The 15398-nt window shown below is 54.9% G+C and overlaps 1 long non-coding RNA gene across 1 annotated transcript in view; it reads right to left on the bottom strand.

The window, feature by feature from the left end:
* Positions 1-6162: 6162 nt before the first annotated feature.
* Positions 6163-15398, bottom strand: part of LOC140399478 (uncharacterized) — a 40219-nt gene continuing 30983 nt past the window's right edge. Inside the window, exon 3 of the long non-coding RNA XR_011937691.1 lies at positions 6163-6272. This is a non-coding gene — a long non-coding RNA (uncharacterized lncRNA). The remainder of the gene's footprint in view (positions 6273-15398) is intronic.

Here is a 15398-nt window from a genome sequence, read left to right as displayed (position 1 = left end):
ATTCAATGCAATCCAATTTATTCAACGCGGTCTAATGTATTCAATGCAGTCTATTGTATTCACAATGGTCTAATTTATTCAATGCGTTCTAATTTATTCAATGCGGGTTATTCAGTGCGATCTAATTTATTGACAACGGTCTAAATTTATTCACTGCGGTCTAATTTATTCAATGCAGTTTATTCACAACGGTCTAATTTATTCAATGCGGTCTAATTTATTCAATGCGGTCTAATTTATTCAATGCGGTCTAATTTACTCACAACGGTCTAATTTATTCAATGCGGTCTAATTTATTCACAACGGTTTAATTATTCGATGTGGTCCAATTTATTTGATGCGGTCTAATTTATTCGATGCGGTCCAATTTATTGACAATGGTCTAATTTATTGACAATGGTCTAATTTATTCAACGTGGTCAAACTTATTCGATGCAGTCTAATTTATTGATAACGGTCTAATTTATTCACAAGGTCTAATTTATTCGATGCGGTCTAATTTATTCACAATGGTCTAATTTATTCAACGCGGTCCAATTTATTCAACGCGGTCCAATTTATTCAACGCGGTCCAATTTATTCAACGCGGTCCAATTTATTCAACGCGGTCCAATTTATTCAACGCGGTCCAATTTATTCAACGCGGTCCAATTTATTCAACGCGGTCCAATTTATTCAACGCGGTCCAATTTATTCAACGCAGTCCAATTTATTCAACGCGGTCCAACTTATTCAACGCGGTCCAACTTATTCAACGCAGTCCAATTTATTCACGCAGTCCAATTTATTCACGCAGTCCAATTTATTCACGCAGTCCAACTTATTCAACGCAGTCCAACTTATTCACGCAGTCCAATTTATTCACGCAGTCCAATTTATTCACGCAGTCCAATTTATTCACGCAGTCCAATTTATTCACGCAGTCCAATTTATTCACGCAGTCCAATTTATTCACGCAGTCCAATTTATTCACGCAGTCCAATTTATTCACGTAGTCCAATTTATTCACGCAGTCCAATTCATTCACGCAGTCCAATTCATTCACGCAGTCCAATTCATTCACGCAGTCCAATTCATTCAACGCAGTCCAATTCATTCAACGCAGTCCAATTCATTCAACGCAGTCCAATTCATTCAACGCAGTCCAATTCATTCAACGCAGTCCAATTCATTCAACGCAGTCCAATTCATTCAACGCAGTCCAATTCATTCAACGCAGTCCAATTCATTCAACGCAGTCCAATTCATTCAACGCAGTCCAATTCATTCAACGCAGTCCAATTCATTCAACGCAGTCCAATTCATTCAACGCAGTCCAATTCATTCAACGCAGTCCAATTCATTCAACGCAGTCCAATTCATTCAACGCAGTCCAATTCATTCAACGCAGTCCAATTCATTCAACGCAGTCCAATTCATTCAACGCAGTCCAATTCATTCAACGCAGTCCAATTCATTCAACGCAGTCCAATTCATTCAACGCAGTCCAATTCATTCAACGCAGTCCAATTCATTCAACGCAGTCCAATTCATTCAACGCAGTCCAATTTATTCAACAGTCCAATTTATTCAACAGTCCAATTTATTCAACAGTCCAATTTATTCAACAGTCCAATTTATTCAACGCAGTCCAATTTATTCAACGCAGTCCAATTTATTCAACGCAGTCCAATTTATTCAACGCAGTCCAATTTATTCAACACAGTCCAATTTATTCAACAGTCCAATTTATTCAACGCAGTCCAATTTATTCAACGCAGTCCAATTTATTCAACACAGTCCAATTTATTCAACGCAGTCCAATTTATTCAACGCAGTCCAATTTATTCAACGCAGTCCAATTGATTCAATGCAGTCCAATTTATTCAACGCAGTCCAATTTATTCAACACAGTCCAATTTATTCAACGCAGTCCAATTTATTCAACGCAGTCCAATTTATTCAACGCAGTCCAATTTATTCAACGCAGTCCAATTGATTCAATGCAATCCAATTTATTCAACGCGGTCTAATGTATTCAATGCAGTCTATTGTATTCACAATGGTCTAATTTATTCAATGCGTTCTAATTTATTCAATGCGGGTTATTCAGTGCGATCTAATTTATTCACAACGGTCTAAATTTATTCACTGCGGTCTAATTTATTCAATGCAGTTTATTCACAACGGTCTAATTTATTCAATGCGGTCTAATTTATTCAATGCGGTCTAATTTATTCAATGCGGTCTAATTTACTCACAACGGTCTAATTTATTCAATGCGGTCTAATTTATTCACAACGGTTTAATTATTCGATGTGGTCCAATTTATTTGATGTGGTCTAATTTATTCGATGCGGTCCAATTTATTCAATGCGGTCCAATTCATTCAATGCGGTCCAATTCATTCAATGCGGTCCAATTCATTCAATGCGGTCCAATTCATTCAATGCGGTCCAATTCATTCAATGCGGTCCAATTCATTCAATGCGGTCCAATTCATTCAATGCGGTCCAATTCATTCAGTGCGGTCCAATTTATTCAATGCGGTCCAATTTATTCAATGCGGTCCAATTTATTCAATGCGGTCCAATTTATTCAATGCGGTCCAATTTATTCAGTGCGGTCTAATTTATTCAGTGCGGTCCAATTTTTTCAATGCGGTCCAATTTATTCAATGCGGTCCAATTTATTCAGTGCGATCTAATTTATTCACAACGGTCTAAATTTATTCACTGCGGTCTAATTTATTCAATGCAGTTTATTCACAACGGTCTAATTTATTCAATGCGGTCTAATTTATTCAATGCGGTCTAATTTATTCAATGCGGTCTAATTTATTCAATGCGGTGCATTTATTGACAATGGTCTAATTTATTCAATGTGGTCAAACTTATTCGATGCAGTCTAATTTATTCACAAGGTCTAATTTATTCGATGCGGTCTAATTTATTCAATGCTGTCTAATTTATTCACAATGGTCTAATTTATTCAAGGCGGTCTAATTTATTCAATGCGGTCGAATTTATTCAATGCGGTCCAATTCATTCAATGCGGTCCAATTCATTCAATGCGGTCCAATTCATTCAATGCGGTCCAATTCATTCAATGCGGTCCAATTCATTCAATGCGGTCCAATTCATTCAATGCGGTCCAATTCATTCAGTGCGGTCCAATTTATTCAATGCGGTCCAATTTATTCAATGCGGTCCAATTTATTCAATGCGGTCCAATTTATTCAATGCGGTCCAATTTATTCAGTGCGGTCTAATTTATTCAGTGCGGTCCAATTTTTTCAATGCGGTCCAATTTATTCAATGCGGTCCAATTTATTCAGTGCGATCTAATTTATTCACAACGGTCTAAATTTATTCACTGCGGTCTAATTTATTCAATGCAGTTTATTCACAACGGTCTAATTTATTCAATGCGGTCTAATTTATTCAATGCGGTCTAATTTATTCAATGCGGTGCATTTATTGACAATGGTCTAATTTATTCAATGTGGTCAAACTTATTCGATGCAGTCTAATTTATTCACAAGGTCTAATTTATTCGATGCGGTCTAATTTATTCAATGCTGTCTAATTTATTCACAATGGTCTAATTTATTCAAGGCGGTCTAATTTATTCACAATGGTCTAATTTATTCAAGGCGGTCTAATTTATTCAAGGCGGTCGAATTTATTCAATGCGGTCCAATTTATTCAATGCGGTCCAATTTATTCAATGCGGTCCAATTTATTCAATGCGGTCCAATTTATTCAATGCGGTCCAATTTATTCAATGCGGTCCAATTTATTCAATGCGGTCCAATTTATTCAATGCGGTCCAATTTATTCAATGCGGTCCAATTTATTCAGTGGGGTCCAATTTATTCAATGCGGTCCAATTTATTCAATGCGGTCCAATTTATTCAATGCGGTCCAATTTATTCAATGCGGTCCAATTTATTCAACGCAGTCCAATTTATTCAACAGTCCAATTTATTCAACAGTCCAATTTATTCAACAGTCCAATTTATTCAACAGTCCAATTTATTCAACAGTCCAATTTATTCAACAGTCCAATTTATTCAACAGTCCAATTTATTCAACGCAGTCCAATTTATTCAACGCAGTCCAATTTATTCAACGCAGTCCAATTTATTCAACGCAGTCCAATTTATTCAACGCAGTCCAATTTATTCAACGCAGTCCAATTTATTCAACGCAGTCCAATTTATTCAACGCAGTCCAATTTATTCAACACAGTCCAATTTATTCAACGCAGTCCAATTTATTCAACGCAGTCCAATTTATTCAACGCAGTCCAATTGATTCAATGCAGTCCAATTTATTCAACGCAGTCCAATTTATTCAACACAGTCCAATTTATTCAACACAGTCCAATTTATTCAACGCAGTCCAATTTATTCAACGCAGTCCAATTTATTCAACGCAGTCCAATTTATTCAACGCAGTCCAATTGATTCAATGCAATCCAATTTATTCAACGCGGTCTAATGTATTCAATGCAGTCTATTGTATTCACAATGGTCTAATTTATTCAATGCGTTCTAATTTATTCAATGCGGGTTATTCAGTGCGATCTAATTTATTCACAACGGTCTAAATTTATTCACTGCGGTCTAATTTATTCAATGCAGTTTATTCACAACGGTCTAATTTATTCAATGCGGTCTAATTTATTCAATGCGGTCTAATTTATTCAATGCGGTCTAATTTACTCACAACGGTCTAATTTATTCAATGCGGTCTAATTTATTCACAACGGTTTAATTATTCGATGTGGTCCAATTTATTTGATGCGGTCTAATTTATTCGATGTGGTCCAATTTATTTGATGCGGTCCAATTTATTCAATGCGGTCCAATTTATTCAATGCGGTCCAATTCATTCAATGCGGTCCAATTCATTCAATGCGGTCCAATTCATTCAATGCGGTCCAATTCATTCAATGCGGTCCAATTCATTCAATGCGGTCCAATTTATTCAGTGCGATCTAATTTATTCACAACGGTCTAAATTTATTCACTGCGGTCTAATTTATTCAATGCAGTTTATTCACAACGGTCTAATTTATTCAATGCGGTCTAATTTATTCAATGCGGTCTAATTTATTCAATGCGGTGCATTTATTGACAATAGTCTAATTTATTCAATGTGGTCAAACTTATTCGATGCAGTCTAATTTATTCACAAGGTCTAATTTATTCGATGCGGTCTAATTTATTCAATGCTGTCTAATTTATTCACAATGGTCTAATTTATTCAAGGCGGTCTAATTTATTCAATGCGGTCCAATTTATTCAATGCGGTCCAATTTATTCAATGCGGTCCAATTTATTCAATGCGGTCCAATTTATTCAATGCGGTCCAATTTATTCAATGCGGTCCAATTTATTCAATGCGGTCCAATTTATTCAGTGCGGTCCAATTTATTCAATGCGGTCCAATTTATTCAATGCGGTCCAATTTATTCAATGCGGTCCAATTTATTCAATGCGGTCCAATTTATTCAATGCGGTCCAATTTATTCAATGCGGTCCAATTTATTCAATGCGGTCCAATTTATTCAGTGGGGGCTAATTTATTCGATGCGGTTTATTCAATGCTGTCTAATTTATTTGCCGCGGTCCAGATTATTCGCCGCGGTCCAAGTTATTCGCCGCTGTTATGGGCGAGGCGTTTTCAGAACCCCAAAATGTATCATGGAGTTCAACCTACCTCCCCCTTTAATGGATTGTTCTCCAGGTGTGGGATTACAATTATGGACACGTGATTTTTAACAGAAAACAATGTTTATTCCATGAACTCAACTTAACCTTTTAAATAAACATTGGATCCCTTAACACCCCTTACTTCAAAGATAACCCTGAAAATATTACAACACTAAATAATCCTTCAGTTATCCCTTTCAACATCCATGAGACTTAACACCTTTAAACAGAAACACGTCAGGTTAAAGGCTTTACTATTATGAGTTTAAATCATCCAAATGATCCAGAGATAGTCTTTCTTGGCAGAGATCCAGCTCACTGCAAAACACAGACACCCACCAAGCTCTTTTCAAACTGCAACTTCAACATGGCTGAACTGAGCTCTGCTCCACCCACTCTTTGACATCACTGTTTTCTTAAAGGTACATTGCTTAAACATCCATTTTTTAAAGGTACTCTCACACGACAGCCGCGGTCCAAATTATTCGCCGCGGTCCAAATTATTCGCCACCGTCCAATGTATTCAATGCAGTCCAAAGTATTCAATGCGGTCTAATGTGTCCAAGGCGGTCTAATTTATTCAAGGAGGTTTAATTTATTCAACAGTCTAATTTATTCAATAAAGTTTGATTTATTTGAGGTGGATTTATTTATTGAACAGTTCAACTCAAGAAATAAGATTTAATTTATTCAACAAAGTTTAATTTGTTCAATGTGGTTTATTTTTAATAAATTAAGTGTAATATATTCAACACTGTTGAATTCATCATTTATTTTAATTCATACTTTAATATTTTAAATAACTTAATAATTCAGTTCTTGTATAATTCATTCAATAGTTTAACTTATCCGATTTTAATTTATTCAAGTCCGTTCAATTTATTAACACAAAGCGTAGATTAATTTACATTCAACAAGTTAATTTATCAATGACACAATGGTCAGCTAATGGAAACGGCCATTTCATTAATTCTATTCAAGGCAATCGGCAATTTGACTTTCTCAATGTAAAGTGCAGATCAGGGCGGAGTGGGGTGAAGGCAGGGCGGAGTGCGGTGAACGCAGGGCGGAGTGGGGTGAACGCAGGGCGGAGTGGGGTGAACGCAGGGCGGAGTGTGGATAACGCAGGGCGGAGTGTGGATAACGCAGGGCGGAGTGTGGATAACGCAGGGCGGAGTGTGGATAACGCAGGGCGGAGTGCGGTTAATGCAGGGCGGAGTGTGGATAACGCAGGGCGGAGTGGGGTGAACGCAGGGCGGAGTGGGGTGAACGCAGGGCGGAGTGTGGATAACGCAGGGCGGAGTGTGGTGAACGAAGGGCGGAGTGCGGTTAATGCAGGGCGGAGTGTGGATAACGCAGGGCGGAGTGTGGATAACGCAGGGCGGAGTGTGGTGAACGAAGGGCGGAGTGCGGTTAATGCAGGGCGGAGTGCGGTTAACGCAGGGCGGAGTGTGGGGGAAGGCGGGGTGTTGGGTGCGATGGGGGAAGGCGGGGTGTTGGGCGTGACAGGGGAAGGCGGGGTGTTGGGTGCGATGGAGGATGGCGGGGTGTTGGGTGCGATGGGGGAAGGCGGGGTGTTGGGTGCGATGGGGGAAGGCGGGGTGTTGGGTGCGATGGGGGAAGGCGGGGTGTTGGGTGCGATGGGGGAAGGCGGGGTGTTGGGTGCGATGGGGGAAGGCGGGGTGTTGGGTGAGATGGGGGAAGGCGGGGTGTTGGGTGCGACGGGGGATGGCGGGGTGTTGGGTGCGATGGGGGAAGGCGGGGTGTTGGGTGCGATGGGGGAAGGCGGGGTGTTGGGTGTAATGGGGGAAGGCGGGGTGTTGGGTGCGATGGGGGAAGGCGGGGTGTTGGGTGCGACGGGGGAAGGCGGGGTGTTGGGTGCGACGGGGGAAGGCGGGGTGTTGGGTGCGACGGGGGAAGGCGGGGTGTTGGGTGCGACGGGGGAAGGCGGGGTGTTGGGTGTGACGGGGGAAGGTGGGGTGTTGGGTGCGACGGGGGAAGGCGGGGTGTTGGGTGCGACGGGAGAAGGCGGGGTGTTGGGTGCAACGGGGGAAGGCGGGGTGTTGGGTGCGATGGGGAAGGCGGGTGTTGGGTGCGATGGGGGAAGGCGGGGTGTTGGGTGCGATGGGGAAGGCGGGGTGTTGGGTGCGATGGGGGAAGGCGGGGGGTTGGGTGCGATGGGGGAAGGCGGGTGTTGGGTGCGATGGGGAAGGCGGGGTGTTGGGTGCGACGGGGGAAGGCGGGGTATTGGGTGCGATGGGGGAAGGCGGGGTGTTGGGTGCGACGGGGGAAGGCGGGGTGTTGGGTGCTACAGGGGGAAGGCGGGGTGTTGGGTGCGATGGGGAAGGCGGGGTGTTGGGTGCGATGGGGGAAGGCGGGGTGTTGGGTGCGATGGGGGAAGGCGGGGTGTTGGGTGCGATGGGGGAAGGCGGGGTGTTGGGTGCGACGGGGGAAGGCGGGGTGTTGGGTGCGATGGGGGAAGGCGGGGTGTTGGGTGCGATGGGAGATGGCGGGGTGTTGGGTGCGACGGAAGAAGGCGGGGTGTTGGGTGCGATGGGAGAAGGCGGGGTGATGGGTGCGACGGGGGAAGGCGGGGTGTTGGGTGCGACGGGGAAGGCGGGGTGTTGGGTGCGACGGGGGAAGGCGGGGTGTTGGGTGCGATGGGGGAAGGCGGGGTGTTGGGTGCGATGGGGAAGGCGGGGTGTTGGGTGCGATTGGGGAAGGTGGGGTGTTGGGTGCGATGGGGGAAGGCGGGGTGTTGGGTGCGATGGGGAAGGCGGGGTGTTGGGTGCGATGGGGGAAGGCGGGGGGTTGGGTGCGATGGGGGAAGGCGGGTGTTGGGTGCGATGGGGAAGGCGGGGTGTTGGGTGCGACGGGGGAAGGCGGGGTATTGGGTGCGATGGGGGAAGGCAGGGTGTTGGGTGCGATGGGGGAAGGCGGGGTGTTGGGTGCGACGGGGAAGGCGGGGTGTTGGGTGCGATGGGGGAAGGCGGGGTGTTGGGTGCGATGGGAGATGGCGGGGTGTTGGGTGCGACGGGAGAAGGCGGGGTGTTGGGTGCGATGGGAGAAGGCGGGGTGATGGGTGCGACGGGGGAAGGCGGGGTGTTGGGTGCGACGGGGAAGGCGGGGTGTTGGGTGCGACGGGGGAAGGCGGGGTGTTGGGTGCGATGGGGGAAGGCGGGGTGTTGGGTGCGATGGGGAAGGCGGGGTGTTGGGTGCGATTGGGGAAGGTGGGGTGTTGGGTGCGATGGGGGAAGGCGGGGTGTTGGGTGCGATGGGGAAGGCGGGGTGTTGGGTGCGATGGGGGAAGGCGGGGGGTTGGGTGCGATGGGGGAAGGCGGGTGTTGGGTGCGATGGGGAAGGCGGGGTGTTGGGTGCGACGGGGGAAGGCGGGGTATTGGGTGCGATGGGGGAAGGCAGGGTGTTGGGTGCGATGGGGGAAGGCGGGGTGTTGGGTGCGACGGGGAAGGCGGGGTGTTGGGTGCGATGGGGGAAGGCGGGGTGTTGGGTGCGATGGGAGATGGCGGGGTGTTGGGTGCGACGGGAGAAGGCGGGGTGTTGGGTGCGATGGGAGAAGGCGGGGTGATGGGTGCGACGGGGGAAGGCGGGGTGTTGGGTGCGACGGGGAAGGCGGGGTGTTGGGTGCGACGGGGGAAGGCGGGGTGTTGGGTGCGATGGGGGAAGGCGGGGTGTTGGGTGCGATGGGGAAGGCGGGGTGTTGGGTGCGATGGGGGAAGGTGGGGTGTTGGGTGCGATGGGGAAGGCGGGGTGTTGGGTGCGATGGGGGAAGGTGGGGTGTTGGGTGCGACGGGGGAAGGCGGAGTGTTGGGTGCGATGGGGGAAGGCGGGGTGTTGGGTGCGATGGGGAAGGCGGGGTGTTGGGTGCGATGGGGGAAGGTGGGGTGTTGGGTGCGATGGGGAAGGCGGGGTGTTGGGTGCGATGGGGGAAGGCGGGGTGTTGGGTGCGACGGGGGAAGGCGGGGTGTTGAGTGCGACGGGGGAAGGCGGGGTGCTGGGTGCGACGGGGGAAGGCGGGGTGTTGGGTGCGACGGGGGAAGGCGGGGTGTTGGGTGCGACGGGGAAGGCGGGGTGTTGGGAGCGACGGGGGAAGGCGGGTGTTGGGCGATGGGTGGGTGTTGGGTGCGACGGGGGAAGGCGGGGTGTTGGGCGCGATGGGGGAAGGCGGGGTGTTGGGTGCGATGGGGGAAGGCGGGGTGTTGGGCGCGATGGGGGAAGGCGGGGTGTTGGGTGCGATGGGTGAAGGCGGGGTGTTGGGCGATGGGTGGGTGTTGGGTGCGATGGGGGATGGCGGGGTGTTGGGTGCGATGGGGAAAGGCGGGGTGTTGGGTGTGACGGGGGAAGGCGGGGTGTTGGGTGTGACGGGGGAAGGCGGGGTGTTGGGCGATGGGTGGGTGTTGGGTGCGATGGGGGATGGCGGGGTGTTGGGTGCGATGGGGGAAGGCGGGGTGTTGGGTGTGACGGGGGAAGGCGGGGTGTTGGGCGATGGGTGGGTGTTGGGTGCGACGAGGGAAGGCGGGGTGTTGGGCGCGATGGGGGAAGGCGGGGTGTTGGGTGCGATGGGGGAAGGCGGGGTGTTGGGCGATGGGTGGGTGTTGGGTGCGATGGGGGATGGCGGGGTGTTGGGTGCGATGGGGAAAGGCGGGGTGTTGGGTGTGACGGGGGAAGGCGGGGTGTTGGGCGATGGGTGGGTGTTGGGTGCGATGGGGGATGGCGGGGTGTTGGGTGCGATGGGGGAAGGCGGGGTGTTGGGTGTGACGGGGGAAGGCGGGGTGTTGGGTGCGATGGGGGATGGTGGGGTGTTGTGTGCGATGGGAGAAGGCGGGGTGTTGGGTACGATGGGGGAAGGCGGGGTGTTGGGTGCAATGGGGAAGGCGGGGTGTTGGGTGCGACGGGGAAGGCGGAGTGTTGGGTGCGACGGGGGAAGGCGGAGTGTTGGGTGCGACGGGGGAAGGCGGCGTGTTGGATGCGATGGGGGAAGGCAGGTTGTTGTGCGTGACGGGGGAAGGCGGGGTGTTGGGTGCGATGGGGGAAGGCGGGTGTTGGGTGTGACGGGGGAAGGCGGGTGTTGGGTGTGACGGGGGAAGGTGGGGTGTTGGGTGGGACGGGGGAAGGCGGGGTGTTGGGTGCGATGGGGGAAGGCGGGGTGTTGGGTGCGATGGGGGAAGGCGGGGTGTTGGGTGCGACGGGGGAAGGCGGTGTATTGGGCGTGACGGGGGAAGGCGGGGTGTTGGGTGTGACGGGGAAGGCAGGGTGAAGGGTGCGACGGGGGAAGGCGGGTGTTGGGCGATGTGTGGGTGTTGGGTGCGATGGGGAAAGGCGGGGTGTTGGGTGTGACGGGGAAGGTGGGGTGTTGGGTGATGTGTGGGTGTTGGGTGCGAAGGGGGAAGGCGGGGTGTTGGGTGTGACGGGGGAAGGTGGGGTGTTGGGCGATGGGTGGGTGTTGGGTGCGACGGGGGAAGGCGGGGTGTTGGGCGATGGGTGGGTGTTGGGTGCGATGGGGGACGGCGGGGCGTTGGGTCCGACGGGGGAAGGCGGGGTGTTGGGTGCGACGGGGAAGGCGGGGTGTTGAGTGCGATGGGGAAGGCGGGGTGTTGGGTGCGATGGGGGAAGGCGGGGTGATGGGTGCGACGGGGGAAGGCGGGGTGTTGGGAGCGACGGGGAAGGCGGGGTGTTGGGTGCGACGGGGGAAGGCGGGGTGTTGGGTGCGATGGGGGAAGGCGGGGTGTTGGGTGCGATGGGGGAAGGCGGGGTGTTGGGTGCGATGGGGAAGGCGGGGTGTTGGGTGCGATGGGGGAAGGCGGGGGGTTGGGTGCGATGGGGGAAGGCGGGTGTTGGGTGCGATGGGGAAGGCGGGGTGTTGGGTGCGACGGGGGAAGGCGGGGTATTGGGTGCGATGGGGGAAGGCGGGGTGTTGGGTGCGATGGGGGAAGGCGGGGTGTTGGGTGCGACGGGGAAGGCGGGGTGTTGGGTGCGATGGGGGAAGGCGGGGTGTTGGGTGCGATGGGAGATGGCGGGGTGTTGGGTGCGACGGGAGAAGGCGGGGTGTTGGGTGCGATGGGAGAAGGCGGGGTGATGGGTGCGACGGGGGAAGGCGGGGTGTTGGGTGCGACGGGGAAGGCGGGGTGTTGGGTGCGACGGGGGAAGGCGGGGTGTTGGGTGCGATGGGGGAAGGCGGGGTGTTGGGTGCGATGGGGAAGGCGGGGTGTTGGGTGCGATGGGGGAAGGTGGGGTGTTGGGTGCGATGGGGAAGGCGGGGTGTTGGGTGCGATGGGGGAAGGCGGGGTGTTGGGTGCGACGGGGGAAGGCGGGGTGTTGAGTGCGACGGGGGAAGGCGGGGTGTTGGGTGCGACGGGGGAAGGCGGGGTGTTGGGTGCGACGGGGAAGGCGGGGTGTTGGGTGCGACGGGGGAAGGCGGGTGTTGGGCGATGGGTGGGTGTTGGGTGCGACGGGGGAAGGCGGGGTGTTGGGCGCGATGGGGGAAGGCGGGGTGTTGGGTGCGATGGGGGAAGGCGGGGTGTTGGGTGCGATGGGGAAGGCGGGGTGTTGGGTGCGACGGGGGAAGGCGGGGTGTTGGGTGTGACGGGGAAGGCGGGGTGTTGGGTGCGACGGGGGAAGGCGGGTGTTGGGCGATGGGTGGGTGTTGGGTGCGACGGGGGAAGGCGGGGTGTTGGGCGCGATGGGGGAAGGCGGGGTGTTGGGTGCGATGGGGGAAGGCGGGGTGTTGGGCGCGATGGGGGAAGGCGGGGTGTTGGGTGCGATGGGGGAAGGCGGGGTGTTGGGCGATGGGTGGGTGTTGGGTGCGATGGGGGATGGCGGGGTGTTGGGTGCGATGGGGAAAGGCGGGGTGTTGGGTGTGACGGGGGAAGGCGGGGTGTTGGGCGATGGGTGGGTGTTGGGTGCGATGGGTGATGGCGGGGTGTTGGGTGCGATGGGGGAAGGCGGGGTGTTGGGTGTGACGGGGGAAGGCGGGGTGTTGGGCGATGGGTGGGTGTTGGGTGCGACGAGGGAAGGCGGGGTGTTGGGCGCGATGGGGGAAGGCGGGGTGTTGGGTGCGATGGGGGAAGGCGGGGTGTTGGGCGATGGGTGGGTGTTGGGTGCGATGGGGGATGGCGGGGTGTTGGGTGCGATGGGGAAAGGCGGGGTGTTGGGTGTGACGGGGGAAGGCGGGGTGTTGGGCGATGGGTGGGTGTTGGGTGCGATGGGGGATGGCGGGGTGTTGGGTGCGATGGGGGAAGGCGGGGTGTTGGGTGTGACGGGGGAAGGCGGGGTGTTGGGTGCGATGGGGGATGGTGGGGTGTTGTGTGCGATGGGGGAAGGCGGGGTGTTGGGTACGATGGGGGAAGGCGGGGTGTTGGGTGCAATGGGGAAGGCGGGGTGTTGGGTGCGACGGGGAAGGCGGAGTGTTGGGTGCGACGGGGGAAGGCGGAGTGTTGGGTGCGACGGGGGAAGGCGGCGTGTTGGATGCGATGGGGGAAGGCAGGTTGTTGTGCGTGACGGGGGAAGGCGGGGTGTTGGGTGCGATGGGGGAAGGCGGGTGTTGGGTGTGACGGGGGAAGGCGGGTGTTGGGTGTGACGGGGGAAGGTGGGGTGTTGGGTGGGACGGGGGAAGGCGGGGTGTTGGGTGCGATGGGGGAAGGCGGGGTGTTGGGTGCGATGGGGGAAGGCGGGGTGTTGGGTGCGACGGGGGAAGGCGGTGTATTGGGCGTGACGGGGGAAGGCGGGGTGTTGGGTGTGACGGGGAAGGCAGGGTGATGGGTGCGACAGGGGAAGGCGGGTGTTGGGCGATGTGTGGGTGTTGGGTGCGATGGGGAAAGGCGGGGTGTTGGGTGTGACGGGGAAGGTGGGGTGTTGGGTGATGTGTGGGTGTTGGGTGCGAAGGGGGAAGGCGGGGTGTTGGGTGTGACGGGGGAAGGCGGGGTGTTGGGCGATGGGTGGGTGTTGGGTGCGACGGGGGAAGGCGGGGTGTTGGGCGATGGGTGGGTGTTGGGTGCGATGGGGGACGGCGGGGCGTTGGGTCCGACGGGGGAAGGCGGGGTGTTGGGTGCGACGGGGGAAGGCGGGGTGTTGGGTGCGACGGGGAAGGCGGGGTGTTGAGTGCGATGGGGAAGGCGGGGTGTTGGGTGCGATGGGGGAAGGCGGGGTGTTGGGTGTGATGGGGGAAGGTGGGTGTTGGGTGTGATGGGGGAAGGCGGGATGTTGGGTGCGATGGGGAAGGCGGGGTGTTGGGTGTGATGGGGGAAGGCGGCTGTTGGGTGCGATGGGGGAAGGCGGGGTGTTGCGTGCGACGGGGGAAGGCGGGGTGTTGGGCGTGACAGGGGAAGGCGGGGTGTTGGGTGTGATGGGGGAAGGCGGGGTGTTGGATGCCATGGGGGAAGGCGGGGTTTTGGGTGCGATGGGGATGGCGGGGTGTTGGGTGCGATGGGGGCAGGCGGGGTGTTGGGTGCGATGGGGGAAGGCGGGGTGTTGGGTGCGATGGGGGCAGGCGGGGTGTTGGGTGCGACGGGGGAAGGCGGGGTGTTGGGTGCGACGGGGGAAGGCGGGGTGTTGGGTGCGACGGGGGAAGGCGGGGTGTTGGGTGCGACGGGGGAAGGCGGGGTGTTGGGTGCGATGGGGAAGGCGGGGTGTTGGGTGCGATGGGCAAGGCGGGGTGTTGGGTGCGATGGGGGAAGGCAGGGTGTTGGGTGCGATGGGGGAGGCGGGGTGTTGGGTGCGATGGGGGATGGAGGGGTGTTGGGTGCGATGGGGGATGGCGGGGTGTTGGGTGCGATGGGGGAAGGCGGGGTGTTGGGTGCGATGGGGGATGGCGGGGTGTTGGGTGCGATGGGGGAAGGCGGGATGTTGGGTGCGATGGGGGAAGGCGGGGTGTTGGGTGCGACGGGGGAAGGCGGGGTGTTGGGTGCGATGGGGGAAGGCGGGGTGTTGGGTGCGATGGGGGAAGGCGGGGTGTTGGGTGCGATGGGGGACGGCGAGGTGTTGGGTGCGATGGGGGATGGCGGGGTGTTGGGTGCGACGGGAGGAGGCGGGGTGTTGGGTGCGATGGGGGAAGGCGGGGTGTTGGGTGCGATGGGGGAAGGTGGGGTGTTGGGTGCGACGGGGGAAGGCGGGGTGTTGGGTGCGATGGGGGAAGGCGGGGTGTTGGGTGCGATGGGGGATGGCGGGGTGTTGGCTGCGACGGGAGAAGGCGGGGTGTTGGGTGCGACGGGGGAAGGCGGGGTGTTGGGTGCGACGGGGGAAGGCGGGGTGTTGGGTGCGACGGGGGAAGGCGGGGTGTTGGGTGCGATGGGGGTAGGCGGGGTGTTGGGTGCGATGGGGGAAGGCGGGGTGTTGGGTGCGATGGGGAAGGCGGGGTGTTGGGTGCGATGGGGGAAGGCGGGGTGTTGGGTGCGACGGGGGAAGGCGGGGTATTGGGTGCGATGGAGGAAGGCGGGGTGTTGGGTGCGACGGGGGAAGGCGGGGTGTTGGGTGCGACGGGGGAAGGCGGGGTGTTGGGTGCTACAGGGGGAAGGCGGGGTGTTGGGTGCGATGGGGAAGGCGGGGTGTTGGGTGCGACGGGGGAAGGCGGGGTGTTGGGTGCTACAGGGGGAAGGCGGGGTGTTGGGTGCGATGGGGAAGGCGGGGTGTTGGGTGCGATGGGGGAAGGCGGGGTGTTGGGTGCGATGGGGTAAGGCGGGGTGTT

The sequence above is a fragment of the Scyliorhinus torazame genome, chromosome 22 (assembly GCF_047496885.1).
Source record: "Scyliorhinus torazame isolate Kashiwa2021f chromosome 22, sScyTor2.1, whole genome shotgun sequence".
Taxonomy (NCBI): domain Eukaryota; kingdom Metazoa; phylum Chordata; class Chondrichthyes; order Carcharhiniformes; family Scyliorhinidae; genus Scyliorhinus; species Scyliorhinus torazame.
This window is presented reverse-complemented; position numbering and strand designations above follow the sequence as displayed.